We start from the raw sequence: 15,372 nt of genomic DNA on the forward strand, positions 1-15,372 counted from the left end.
CACTTCCCTGGGCAGCCTCTTTCAATGTTTAACCACCCTTTCAGTAAAGAAATTTAGAAATTATAAGGCATAGGGTAAGAAATTTCTGTGTTGAAAGTAGTATCTTTTCTGGGAGGCAGAGCAGAATAGAAGATAATGCGTTAGACAGCAATGCCCATAGGCTGTCAAGCTTTAAGTATTGTATATTTGGAATACACCTGGGGTGCAACGTTATACAGACAAAATGCATATAATTACTCCCATATCCATAAAGTAGGAGGATTGTACAGTCATTTACATTAGATGCTGCAAGAAGATTCAACTTTATGAATAAGGATATCTGACCCTTGTTCCTGGCCTATAGAAATCATTCACCAGTAACTTACCCATATGTTGGCCTGGTTGCCTGATGCCTGATTGTCTATTTTCTCATTCCTATTCCTCAAGTGTAACTATAGAGACTTTGCTCCAACTCTCCGTTTGATTTCCTGCTCAAGCTAAAATGAAACACGGGAGATTTTGAATCTCAGATAAGTTTGAAAGGCCTAATTTGAGAAGCCTTGATTTCAGCGTTATAAAGGAATTTTTTTCAGCCTTGTTTGCAGTGCTAGCTGAAGAATACAACAGTAGTTTAACATTAGATTACATTTAAAGCATTGGGCAGACTGTCTCCCTTATAGAGGAGGCTACTTCCATTCTTTGGTAGACTTTGATGAGAAGACATTGAACCAACTCCAATGAATGCATCTGGGCTAATTTGCTAGTACTCTTTACCTTCTGAAAAACTGGAACTTCAAGGCCAGTAGCTGAATGGCTCTGAAAGACTACTTGCTCTTTAGTTTGATGGATTCAGTGGTGTTTGGGTTTTTTTTTTCAAAATACCACCAGCTCTGACTGAGAAAAGCTGCTTGTTACTTAGTGAGGGAAAGGCATGACAACTCTTGCTTGTTATGTTAATGGTTCTGCTGATATTATATTTAAAAAAATAAAATGTAAAAACTTAGCATCAACACATGACTTTAAACAGAGGCTATCTATCTAATGTGTTTCTTTTTCAATATTTTTTTTTTTAACCCAGAAAAGTGTACATGCAATGACTCTTTTCCCCTTTGAGTTTTAGCTGACACAGTCTAATCACACATAACAAGACGTGTCCTGGTTTCAGCAGGGATAGAGTTAATTTCCTTCCTAGTAGCTGGTACAGTGCTGTCTTCTGGATTTAGGGTGAGAACAAGGTTGATAACACACCAATGTTTTAGTTGTTGCTAGTCAAGGACTTTTCAGCTTCCCATGCTCTGCCAACTGGGAGGGCTGCAGGTGCATAGGGGCCTGGGAGGGGGCACAGCCAGGACAGCTGACCCAAACTGGCCAAAGGGATATTCCATACCATATGACATCATGCTCAGCATATAAAGCTGGAGGAAGAAGAAGGGGGGGGACACATTCGGAATGATGGCGTTTGTCTTCCCAAGTAACTGTTACGCGTGATGGAGCCCTGCTTTCCTGGAGATGGCTGAACACTTGCCTGCTGATGGCTAGTGAATGAATTCCTTGTTTTGCTTTGCTTGCGTGTGTGGCTTTTGTTTTACCTATTAAACTGTCTTCATCTCAATCCACGAGTTTTCTCTTTTACCCTTCCGATTCTCTCCCCCATCCCACCGGGGCGGGGAGGGAGGAGTGAGCAAGTGGCTGTGTGGTACTCAGTTGCCGACTGAAGTTAAACCACAACAACATGACATATGCTATTTCTGCAATATAACTTCAGATATCGCTTCTGAGAAAAAAAGTTTAGAGTAAAAGCTGTTGTTGGTTTTCCAGCTTCAGACAGTGTTTGTCAGGGTTAATATTTAATACTACCTGCTCATGCTGCTCTATTAAAGTCTTTGCAGAATCATTAGAAATAAAGGATTATGGTAAGTAAATAACGCACTCTATCTATTGGTATCAGCTCTGTCTTTTTGAATTATTATTCTAATAAGAAGATGTTTATTGCCAATATAATAAAGTTGTTTGTTTGTTTGTTTGTTCGTTTGCATCTACGCAGCTGTCCAAAAAAGATCTGAGACTTGTAAGAGAAAGAAAACTACGCAACGATTATAACTTGGCCAGATATCTTTTTATCCTTAAATCTTTCTAAGGAAAATAAAAAAACTTCTAAAATCCACTGTAAGGAGAGATACATAACAGCTGGGTTTTGGTACAATAGTGACATGTTCTAGGAGCTAAGCAGACAGTCTACAGTATAAAGCATAGAGGAAGATGATCGCTACTTTCAAAACAGTAATATCCTATAGAAATGTGGCTATTTGCCTGTTACTGACTGTTTCATAATAGTAAAGTCAGTACAAGGAGAATAACTTGAAAAGATTCTACACTAAGTTTTGAAAGGAAATTTATTCTAAACACATATTTCTCACTATGTTATCTGACTGCTGACTGATGAACATGGTAGGTACACTAAAAATATAGTTTATTAGTATTGAAAGACTTCTGCCAGCTGCTTGTAGAACACTTCATCCGCCCCTTCATCCTGGTTGGGTGGTCTATAACAGACTCCCAGCAGGATGTCTGCCTCGTTGGCCTTCCCCCTCATCCTTACCCAATCAACTAACAATGGTAATAAGTATAGAATTGAAAAAAAAGGCAGACCACTAAAATTCATAATTCAGTCTTTTTATTATTATTATTCAAACCCTTTGTGGTTACACTGCATAAGATGATAAATGGATTTTTTTTTTCTCTTTTGATTATGTAGTTTTCTGAACCAAAATGTTGAGAAGACTGCTCAAAGGCAACTACACTACACAAACAGCTTTTGTTTGAGCCTTGAGCACCTTGGGCCCTCATTTCAGTGTAGTTCTCTACATGTTTTCCAGCACTCCAATGGGGCCGGGATTACATCCTTCCTGTTTCAATGATTCAAAAAGAATAAGAAAATCTAGTGGTCAAAGGAAAACAAAATGCTTTTGTAGTAAAATTAGGTTGACTAGAAATGTGAATTTCAGTGAGAACTAGAATCCATTTCTGTAGCATATGTTGCTGTGATTGGCTTTCATCTATGGTAGAACTCAGCAGACTTTTTTACTCCAAGTTTAAAAAAAGTTTAAATAAAACTTCCTTCAGCCCAGCAGAAAAGAGAAGATCAAAATTTGCCATTGTAGAAGCGTGGATTGATTACTCAAAGAAATAGAGGACTGAGTAGTCAAGGAGATGGTATACTAATCCTAAGTAGGTATGGCTTTCTTCCCTAGTTGTGCTCCGCAATGGGTATAGAGCCTTGACCTTGTGCTGTATTTCTGGTAAGTAGAAAGGAAGTTTATCCATATCTTCACAGGACAGAATGATAACAAAAACATCTCAATACAATGGAGTTATTTCAAAATACAGTTTCTGTCAGTATTGGGTGGTTTCTTGATAGACCATAAATAGGTAGTTAAATATAAATAGTCAAGAGAAAGCACTGTCTACAAGAGAACATCCTACCTTATGCCTTGGGAGTGATTTAAAGTAAGCAATTTTATTAATAGGATTCTAGCAGTAGCCTATACTACAAGGTTTTACCACTGTCTTTAGATGACAATCTGACATCATAAACACAATATATAATTAATTATAATTTATAATTCACTTTTATCATCCAGGTGTCCCACTTCAGACCAGGGACCTTTCCTCTAGGCACTGTAAAAATTCATTAGAAATGTGTCTGGAGAGATTAAGATGAGTATCTGGCTACATCTTGGCCTTGATTGCAAAAGAGCGCACTGTCAAGCATCTTAATAACATATTTACTGATGTTCAATTAGATGCTAGAGAACACAATTGATCACCACGCTTAAAAATGCCTGCTGCCACCTTACAGTGGTGAAAAATGTTACCATCCATCATGCATATGGCAGACCCATTGGTTGAACACCAGTTCCCGCAATCACTCTCCACGCCTTGTGGAGGAGCTGGTAAGTGCATCCAGCCCTGCTTCTTCCTTGCCTTCAGTTTTCCACATGTACCTGAGCAGCACAGACGGGGAAGGCTGCGGGAGTCAGAGAACAAAAGCCCTTCCAAAAAAATATCCCCTCCCTGTCCATCTTTGGTTAATGAACACAATGCTTTTTAACCAGTTCTCACAAGGCAGGCTCCATCTTGTCATGAATAGGTTTCTGCATGTGGTTACGTTTCACGTTTCCTGAGCACAGGTGACCCGAATCACAAATGATACCGCAGATGCGATTTGGTCTGGGAAGCAGATACTGGAAATCCGGCATACACACTTGCTATACCCTATACCTGCGTTTGCTTCTTTCCCAGCTGCATCACTCCAGTGCCCCACAGGGTCATCCCATGACCTTTGCATGTCTGTCTTGGAGTATCTAACTCGTAAGCTCCGATCTGTAGTTGAAACTCCTACTAGTTCCTTAGCGTGCTGACATGGTTTTTAATTACATTTTTACCTGCTTTTATTAACGCAGTGGACACAGCCACTCACTTCCACCGTAACAGCCTAGTCCTCTTCTGTACCGACAGCGACTCCCAGCTCTTGCCTTGTTAGCAGATTTCACCAGTACAGCTGATACATGAGTTGTGTTGTTGGTACAGGGTCATTAATGAAAATATTAAATAACCCTGATCTCTGAGGTACTCCCGGTTGCCTCATTTAGGAAACCATGTCAACAGAGTCTGCCGTCACATCTCTCTTGCCTAGTGTTTTGTGTGTGTGGCCTTGCCACAATGCTCTCTCCTGCTTACTAATGATTTTTAGCGCAGCATTGTAACAACTGCTTTACCATTTTTAATAAATTTGATCTAGGAGCATAAAAGAGGGGAAAAGAGGTGCAAAGAAGGGTCAAAGTATAATCATCAGACTATTCTACATACTCACCTTCATCACTCCTTAGCATGTTTCCAGCAGTGCCACAGCTACCCTCTTAGGTTGTTTCTTTTCCTCTTGGCCTTTCTGAAGGTGGGGGAGAAGCCTGTGAAGCAAACTGTTGTTCTCTTTTAGTACAGTGGGTTTTGTTTCTTTGACATGGGCTTTCTAGCTTTGATTTTGCAATGTTGTTTAAAGATGCATGTTGCTATGCATTTATGTTAAAGGCAGCCAGGCCAAAGAAACACGTGCAAGACTTAGAAAGTGGTAGAAAAGTTTAATGCAGCACCATAATCATGGGGTTTTTTTATTTTGTTCCCTGTCCCTTTCTTTGTAATTCCTAACATTTTGCTTACTTTTTGAATCACTGCCAAGCAGCGCATTGATGTTTTCATGGAATTGTCTGTTACAGCCCCACGACGCTGCTCTGGAAGGGTAACAGCCAGCCGAGAACCCGTCATTTCCCCCCGTGTATCACAGTGCAGTTACCTACCTACGCTGAGGTTCATCTGCTGTTTTGTTGCTCAGTCACTCAGCTTCACGGTGTCTTCCCTCGTCCTGTCTTCTCTTCATGTTGACAGTAATCTCTGCAGCTTTTATTCATGCCCCTTCCCAGAACATTTCTGAGCACGCTGTATAATGCTGGTTGAGGGGCTCTGCTATTTGTCTCCCATCACCATGAAAAGTGAGCATTCATTTCTGCCCTTTGCTTCCTCTCTTTCCATGTGTTATTTCTCCACGTGAGAAGCTGCCTCTTTGCCCATGCAGCTTAATTTCTTTGAGAGCCTTTGGTAAAAGATGTCAAACGCCTTTTTTTAATTCCTCATAGGTGTGTCAACCAGATCTCCTCTCCTCGTACAGAGGGACGTGCAAGGCATCGCTTCCCTTCACAAAAGCTGCCTGTTTCTTATCACGTTTACTTACCCATTTGTTCATCAATTCTTTTCTTTAACTAGTTCACCTGGCTTGGTCATCAGGCCTAATGGTCTCTAGTTACCTGTATCTTTCTCTAGAGCCATTGCTAAAAATTAGTGCCATGTGAGCCAGTGAGTTTTTCCTCAAACTCATTTTTTGACACAGTTAATAGTGTTTTTACATATATAACCTGCCACATAGATGTTCTTTTCTGTTTTCTTCATTTGGGTATAACTTCAGGTTTTTAAAGGATGCCTTTTAACTTGTAGCAACCATAACCAAATTGTTTAGCTATGTTCACTTTCTTTTGAAGACTTTATAAAACCTCCAAGATATGACCAGCCCTTGGCTGGACTACAAGTGAAATGTGAAAGTCTCAGAGCAGTAAACTGCAGGATTTAGAGGCATAGATGTCTACGGTCTTCTCAGCTACATGTTAAAGACTCCAAGAAAATCCATGTTTCACCACCATCTCTGTGAGTAAGCTTCTCCGTGAATCCTTTAGATGGAGGTGAAATGGCAAAAAAAATTAATTTCTGGGTGGGAAAACTTGTACAGATTGGTCCTTGAATCCAAGCAGAAAAGCAGCCACCTCAAACAGGATTTTAGAAGTAATCAGAGTTTAAAAGGGGGAAAAATTGGGACTGTCCACCAAGAACTTGGATGCGAGGAAGTGTAGGATAAAACTGGATAAATAGAAAATAAGAAAAACACTACAAAGCTTTCTTAAGAATAGATTATGGCACACTAGCCAGACATTTTAAAAAACACCAAACTCTACTTTTCTACATCAAGAAAGTGAGTTGACCTAATCTGACTGGATTTCAGGAAAACATCTGTTAGTATGCTGCTTGAAAAAAAATAAACTAAGAAAAGACAGCAATTACTAAATTAACTCTTAATATGAATAAAAGCTTGCAAAGTAGTTTTGAAGGGGTAGTCTCAGGCTAGAGGAAAGTTGATAGTGGACTTCCTTAAAGAACAATCCCTGACAGATCTTACTAATTATTTTCACTGACTACCTTAACCTAGGAATGATCAGCCGATGACACAAAGCTGGGACACTGTTTGCACAAAGCAGGGCTGGAATATTGTATAACAAAGGGCATGAAAGTAATTTTACATGATGGGCTTGACTCGGTATCCTGGAACTTGGCATACACCAAACCTAGCAAAAGTTCTTCAGTACGGTATTTTCACTATAAAGATAAACCACAGTGGTCAAGTTTCTTAGTTGTCCCGCAGGCACAGAAGTGAAATATATCAAATAAAATTGCTATATAAAAATGCCACAATACAAATTTCATACAGCAAGTTCCAAGGGAAGACAAAAAGAAGAAAGAAAAATGGATTTTTGCTTGTTCAATTAGAGACAGTCATAATGTTACTTAACTTCCAGAAACACAACGACCAAAATCCTCCAGATTCTTCTATAAAAACAAAATTCTTATTTTTACATGTTATTCAAGAGTGCCACACAACTCTTGCACATGCCGCTCTCCCTTCAATCTCACAGGCATAACCTGTAAACTGGAGATTAACCTACAGGATCAATAGAAACAATATAATGTGACACTAAGTCCATCTCCTCTGTTGATCCTGGAAAAATATTTCAGAATTTGGTCTCTTGCTCCCAGAGCTGTCAAATGAAGCTAGTGCAGGACACCGAGTCAGAAGTACTGTACAACTTTCTGAAGGCTTACCTGAAATAACACACCATGATGTGCCTGAGATAACCTAACACTAGAGACAACTCTGTTTCATGAGCCAAGCTAGCTCACCTGTAAAGCCCTGCGCCATATCATGTGCATGTGCCAGCTCACGTCCATAGTCGTGCAAAGCGTAGAGATTCCTGAACAAATCTGGACATGCCAGAAAATTCACGGGAAGCCTGTGGCTTGGATGAAAGTGATGACACCCTTCTTATAAAAAAGCCTTTTGACACCCTTGTCATGCAATACCAAATAATAGTGCAAAAGTCAAGGTCATAAACTAGGAACGAATAACGAGCTTTTGCTATCAGCGTCCATAAAAAAGGGTAAGTTGGGTGTTTCGGTGAGTCCTCAAGGCCTGTGAGATGTTGATAGCAAGTAGCTCTGAATATAAAAATAAAAAACAAATCAAAATATTAATTTCTGTATATCTAGCAGGGATAGGAAGGTATTAATGCCACCATGAGAGGCCCTGGCGACATCTTATCTGGGGTACTGTGTCTACTTCTAACCCTGCATGTTAAAACACATTTACTGAAAGTGGAAAAGGTGCAAAGGAGGGTTAGAAGAATGGTCAGGGAAAAGCATCCTCCTCTACGACAGGTAAGGCACAGCTGTTTTGGCTGAACTGAGGCTGAGCAGGTTTTGGCAGCAACCTATGAAAGCTCGAGGGGTGACAGATTGGAAGGGACTTTATACCAGGAGAGAGAAATGCCCTTTAAACTGAAGTCAAAGACCTTGCAGAACATGAGAGGTTCAGCTGGTCATGATACACATTATCTGAGATCTTTAACCATTCAGAGGAACAGAAAATGAGGAGCAACCTCATGACAAGGGTAGCTTCAAAATGGAGTCTGATATCTCTGCAAGTACGTTGAACAGTGCAACATGGCTGCCTGCGATAGCTGGGATCAGGCCCGACGGCTGAGGGGGTCTTCTCCAGTCTTGCCTACGTCAAGGTCAGAGCTGACTATGAAAGCTCTGATTTTCAAAATGCATATCAAATTTACACATTTGTCACCAGCCAGTTTATGACCACCTGCTATCTTGTATTCAATAGTGTAACACAGAGTGTAAATTAACTTGGAGTGCAATCCTCCTAATTATTACAGTTGGGGAACAAATGGGGCTGTGCATATGCAAGTATCTAATTAGTCACGTCGTGATTGCATGTATGTGGAAATACCCTGTTTGACTATGAAATCATACTGCCTGCTTTGGCTTATACAATGATGTGTGTTGCTGCGACTCTTGCATAAGGAGAATTAGGCCTTCTGTTTTAATAATACTGCACCATTCCGCTCAATTCTGAGCCCTTAATCTTGCATCACAGTAAAACACTGTAGCAGCAACACATAATTGTGTATTTTTCCAATTTTCCATTTTGTAAAATGCTAGTTCCTGACCTCTGCTAAATGTGTACAGTGGCCTACCTTGACACAGTATTAGATTAATCTTAACTGAAGAGAGTCCCAGTGTGGCTGTAATAGTAAAAAGAATATGACTTCACCTACTCGTGAATTTCAGGTTTTGGTCTTCTTTTCTCAGAAGAGCGCTATTGTCTTAGTACGCCACATGTAGTTTCACAAGTTCTGTTTTAGACTGAGATGACTTGGCCTTATTAGATCCTTCTATCCCCTCCAGTTTTGGTGGGGTCCCAAGTGCCTCCTTAGCGGTATTGCAAAAGGAAATCCCCATAAACCGCATAAAGCCCTAAAAAAGCTGAGGGCAAAACTGAGCGGATCTCTGCTCTTGCAGGCAGCATGCTCCCCTTGCGCAGCGCTGCCACGGGTGTCAATGGCAGCTCTGCAAAAAGAGAACTGCAGCCCACAGGTTTTGCTCGCTCTCCATGTCTGAAAGGACACCCTCACCCCAAGCCCCTTTTCTGTATTTGCTCGATGTTTAAGGGAGCTTATTGCTGGGATTTCCAGGGCAGAGTGTCGTCACTGTGGTGCTTCTGTAACATACAGATACTGGGCGACGAAACAGAAATGTAGTTTGGGAGGATTGGGCACGGTACAGGGTTGTGTTCTTTAAGGCTGGTGAGATACTTGCCTTTCCGCTCAATTTGTAGGGGCACCTGCTGGTTTCTGAATTATCATTACTTCATTTAGATGAGCATCAGCAATGGACAGATAAAAAATTGTTTGTGTGGTTTTAAAAATACCTGGATCTTTTCTCCAGAATATGATAATTTCTTCTGCTTATATACAGCAATTCAGATTCCTCCTAATTACTAATTAATTTTAGGGTTAATTTTACCTCTCCCAGCACATAGATATGTATATACTTATGTACGTGCACATACGCATACCCCATCAAAATCATTTCAGCGTAAGTATGAATACCATGAACCAAAAGTTTGGCATCCCTACTACAGTGAAAGCTGACTGCCACCTACGGGTAAGAGTTCATGTTAACATATTGAGATAAAATTTTAATATTATTCTTTGTAATTAATTCAATTTGTAATTATCTAGAAGGACAGAGTTTTGATTTATTTGCTATATGTTTTGTCAACAACAATCACTGCTCATCCGCTGAAACCTGGGTATTAATACCAACTCCCTTGAGAAGGAGCATCAGCTTTACGATGAGTAAAAAAAATGGGGTACGACGTTCTTATTTTTCTTATTCTGAATAAGGAATACATAGAAGTACCCTAATTCCCCATGCAAAGAAAAAAGACTCAGTGCTACACAGCTAGGTACATCATATTAGATAATGCTGTATTTAATGATTACTATAATTTTAAAGTTTAGCCATCTCAAGGTTTTAATATTTTGCTTACTGCTTTCTTTTACTAAATACATACAAATAGCTTAGCTATGCAGTCTCACGAAAATGTGTGTATAATCAGTATGTCATAGTAATTTTCTATTCAAAATTTTTCATTTTTCAGAGTAAAATGAAAGCTAAGTGGGGGAAGGGAGGCAGTAGAAAAATGTATGGCTTGATTATGTAAGCCTCGATTTTTCTGATAATCAGTCTATGTAGCATTTACTTAGAAAACTCAAAAGGAAGTACAGACTGAAAAGCCAAACTTATTGTATCATCAAAAATATTTTTTTCCCATTCAGCTTTCAGGTACTTAAAGGCAAACAGGCTGACAATTCTGTATATTTGACTACCAAAGAGAAAAACGCTAGATTACAGCTGCTATACTGTAGTAAGCTGCATTAAAATGGACATCGCTATCTATTTCTCAGAAATACCATACGTAAAAATAGCTGGAAGTCTAGCAAATTAATGCATATATTTCAGTTTGGGAAAAAATAATTTTGCTCCAGTAAACAGAAGCTAATTGTAGCCATTATATATCTCCCTTTCGGGGCAGGGGCATAGTATTTCTGAAGGAAGAGAAGCAGAAAGGAACTTACAAAAGGGAAAATTGTATTAAAAAAGAGAGCAACTAACACAAACTAAGAATGAGTCTGATATTAATTTTTTAAAATCCCTCTTTTAAAGTAATGTTAGTCCTGGGCCTTCTCATTCGTATTCTACTTTACTAAATATGATAATCAGCCTACCTAAAAAAAATGAAATAAGTACTACACTAGTGTTTACCTCACGCATTTTCACTAAGTTTTATTACTAAACTTATGTTATAAACTTAAGAAATACTGTAAAAGCAGTCAGTAAGTGCCACTTAAGCATCAGAGGTTATCACATCAACATTTCACGCTTGCTCTCTGACAGCATCGATACCCTTTATAATCTACGTAATTCAGACGTTTATGGTAAAATCTTTGTGCTTCGTAGACAAAAGCATCTTGTAGCTAAAGTAACTCTGCTCCACAGTAATATATTTGCGATGCATTTTCCTTCTTACTTCTGAACTGACATATTTTAGACACTGCAAAAATAGCATTCTCTAATTTACTTCCTTGCGTCCACTTTGGCTACCGAATCAAGCTGACAACTGTCCAGTAACATTTCCCCCTATTTTCAAACCACAGTTTAAACTTAACCCACTTAGTCTCCTTGGATGGGAACTTCATGTCAGACAGAAATTACTCCTTATTGTGTTTGATGAATCCAGCTTGAAACAAAACACCAGAACTGCATGAACATCTGTGACAAATGACTTGTCTCAGCCATTCTGCTCTTTCTTATTTAATCTCCCACTGGAGTACAATTTAGTAGGTATACTATTTTATAGTGCAGACCTCCTCCCACCAACCTACTGCTTGCAAAAGGAATAAAAAAAATATTTTCCATGTGTCATACCAAAACCTGAACAGAATATAGTTGAACCTTTTAAAATATGTATGAGTAGGAAAAGGGAAATAAACAAATAAGCTAGTACCCCAGATTTACAAGAGCAACAAAAAGGTAAAAAAATGTAAAAATGCAATAGAGGATTGTTAAACTATTAATCTATTATTAGAATATGAAACAAAACCCTCCTTTCCTGGTGACACATCACTGCGTTACTACTTGTATACTTCTACAAGTATAAACTGAGAACAAAATTTTTCTTTATATAGTCAGTATTACAGTTTTTGAGATATTCCTATTTCAGCATCTTTACAACCAAGGCCTTGTTAAAGGACAGGGTACTTGGAAAGATCTCCACGATAGTGGAAAACCCAGACCTCCTGGTTTCTTTCCACCAATGATCTCGATGTTTGATAGAGGAAAAAACCCCACAATTCAGGCAGTGCACCTAATTCTCTGAAGTGCTTGTTGTTAATTTTATGCCTTTATGAAAAGACAAGGAAAATTCCACTTCCCAAGTAAAGAAATACAGAACATCATAACATCATAGCTTTAAAAAATCATTCTTTCTGTTCTATATAGATGTCTCATCAGTTTCACTTGAATGCTGCTTATACTGTACAACACAGATTTTACTTTAAATAATAGTACTTAATGCCTATATGGATTTTTTGTTATCTAATAGCTCTGCTAGATTGGTCATGGATTTTTTACTATGCTACACATTTTTTCAGTACTTAGTTATATGCCTGCATTTTCCAACAGACATTCAAAATATTACTGCATTCTGGCCTATTCCACTGTGTTTTGACACTGGAGAAGTGCATTCAGATACTCGTAATATAATATGCTTATAGACGCAACTAAACAAGAAAAAGAGATTGCCATGTGATATATTGGAATGAATGGGACTTTCTTCTAATGGGGGAAACACTGTTTGTTCATAATAACTTAGCTTATAGTTGAGAAAGGGAGCAACGCACCTGGAACTGACTCACTGTAAATTCCAGAAATGCAAGGAGCGTCACAAAAAGTCTGCAGTTACCTTGTTTTTTAAGTAACCATGCAGAGCTGACAGCTATTAACAGTAGCAAGGACTTGCATAATGAGGACTAGAAGGAAGGCTTAGTACTATCCATGCCGGAGTGATTTAAAGAGAATGAAGGCACGTATTTCTTTATGATGCATTATGTAACAACGCAGAGGGCAATCCAAGGCATTCAAAAAAATACAGGACCCACATTTGATCTTATACTTGTTATTTATCACACAAATATTTTACAGTGCTTATAGCTTAAGGCTTATGAAACACCTAACTTAGGAATGTTATCTGGTACAAATGAGTTTGAAATGTTTTAGATGACATACTTTATGTTTTGTACATCTTTAGGAAAATATAATAGGTCCTATAATTCATTTTCTTCAAACTTCTGCAATACATGCAATCTCAGATAAAATAAAATTGTCAAAATCAGTGATAGCTGGACCTTCTGGTTCACATTAGTGTGAAGAGAAAACTGCTGTTGAGCTGACACATTGATAGATTACGAGTTCTGCTGAAGAATAGCTAAAAATGGTGATTCAATCTTGTCGCTACTATATAAGAAGAATAACAGAAGTGGAGATGTTACTCACGATATCATGTCTTTTATCAAAACCCTAAAGGGTTCTGGTGCATCGAACACATTCTCTTCCTGAGAGCTTCTGGCTCTAAAAAATACCACTGTAAGTAAATGAAACTAAATTGGCCTATTAAAAAAAGTACGATGAGCTCGTGCCCTAAATTTATTTAAACATGAAAATAAAGATCGGATTGTAAAAAGACTATCTTTTAAGGCGTTTTTTTCCTCCTCTTTTTTTTTTTTTAAACAATACAGATGCTGGTCTTGTAATGATGAAATGGAGAGCTAGGAGGATTATGAAACACAAGTAACATGAAGGGCAAATCTGACTGAAAGAGAGGGAGAATATTATTCCAATTATTTAAAACTTAGCTGGGTTAGCTCCTTAACTAGCTTAAATCAATACAGCTCCCCTGAAATCAATATAGTGATACAGATTCACCCAAGATGTATCTAACGTATAAGATAATGCGGACCACCACCTTCTGTTAGGACAGTAAACATAAACACATGTGGAGAGTCATCTTTTCTAAATAGCTCCTTAATCTTTAGATACACAAAAGAGAACTTTTAAAAGAGGCACCTTAAGTACTTCTGCTATTCTACCCCCGGTCCTCCGTTGATCTGAACCTTGCATGGTCATTTACGCTGAAGTGAAGTCAGGTTTAAACACTGACTTCAGTCCCTCAGTGCTTCATACTTCCCTGTGCTGCTGCAAATCACCACGGAAGGCTCAAGATGGAGGGAACGGGGCCTTGGTGGCTTGTGCCTTCCTCCCACGGACATCACCGAATGCTCCCGGCGCTTACTTCCGATTCATCCAAGGAGTTCTGCAACAACAGAAGGGGAAACAAGGCTTCACAGTCCTCATCCTTCACCGAGAGGGATAACAGGTAAGGAGAACGAGGAAACAGAAACATGGGGGGGAGGATTTCTTATTACAGGCTTCCCTCTCCCAAAGGGAAAGAAACCTTGACACAAACTTCGTCACATCACAAAGACATGCACAGGCAGGCACCTCAGATTTCTGTTACCTCAGTGGTTTTGTTTCAGGGAAGGATAAAGTATTCTTTTGATTTTTATTTTTACTTTTACCAGGGCCTCTATAGTAAGTATTTGCAGCTTCTCCTACAATAATTAATGTTTTTTATCTTAAAAAAAATCTCGCCGGCAAAACTGTGACTTAAGTTTTGTTCTTAATTTGAGGATGAATGGGGAAGTGGGGAAGAAAAGCAGCAAGGCAGAAAGTTCGTCACCTTGCTCTAAAATGTAGGCAGAGCCAGAAACCGAGATTAAATCCAAGAAATGTCTCAACCCTGTTCTGTGTTTTGCCTACAGTTCTTACACACACATTTGCCTTTTGAGTATGCACACCGACATCTTTAGGATGTTCAGGCAATGTATTAACACATTGTGGATAAGGGAAAGAAACAAGTCAGAAATATTTGGAGGGTGTGAAGCAGTAAATAGTAACAAAGTAGAAATGTTTTAGGCAATGCTATTACAGCTTGATGGCAAAGTAGATTAATACATTCTCCTTTCAAGCCTGTTAAGCTGGATGATAAGTAAAACGAGCTAAATTTTCTGCGTTTGGAATGTCATTGATTTTTGTTCGTTCCACAATGCTATGCAGCTCCTAGATGTAAGAGCTCTTACAGATGAAAGTCTGCTTTTAGGACAGGCCCCATAGTGAAAGGCTGCGCCATGGCAGGGAGAGACCCAGGTAATTCTGGCGGGGCAGCGTCTTGCGATGCACGACCCAGCAGGTGTCCAACCCGCCTTACGTAAGGATTTCATTTTCCTCAGACTACATCTCACCACAGCACGATGGAGAAGAGGCTATTACATCTCCCCGTGCAGCGCCAGTCCCCTGCCAGGCCCAATATCCGCATCCTCGCTTTTTTTTTTGTTTTTGTTTTTTTTTTTCCCCAAACAGCACATCTACGCAGTGGCGTTTACCTATTTGCTCGAGCCGTGGCTGCCATGCAACCTATCTGGGCGGCCGGCTGCAGAGCCTACGTTCAGCGGAGCGTTGCCGAAGAGGGAAACCCCGTCCCTCTTC

Source organism: Pygoscelis adeliae, unplaced genomic scaffold (assembly GCF_000699105.1).
Source record: "Pygoscelis adeliae isolate BGI_AS28 unplaced genomic scaffold, ASM69910v1 Scaffold206, whole genome shotgun sequence".
Lineage (NCBI taxonomy): Eukaryota > Metazoa > Chordata > Aves > Sphenisciformes > Spheniscidae > Pygoscelis > Pygoscelis adeliae.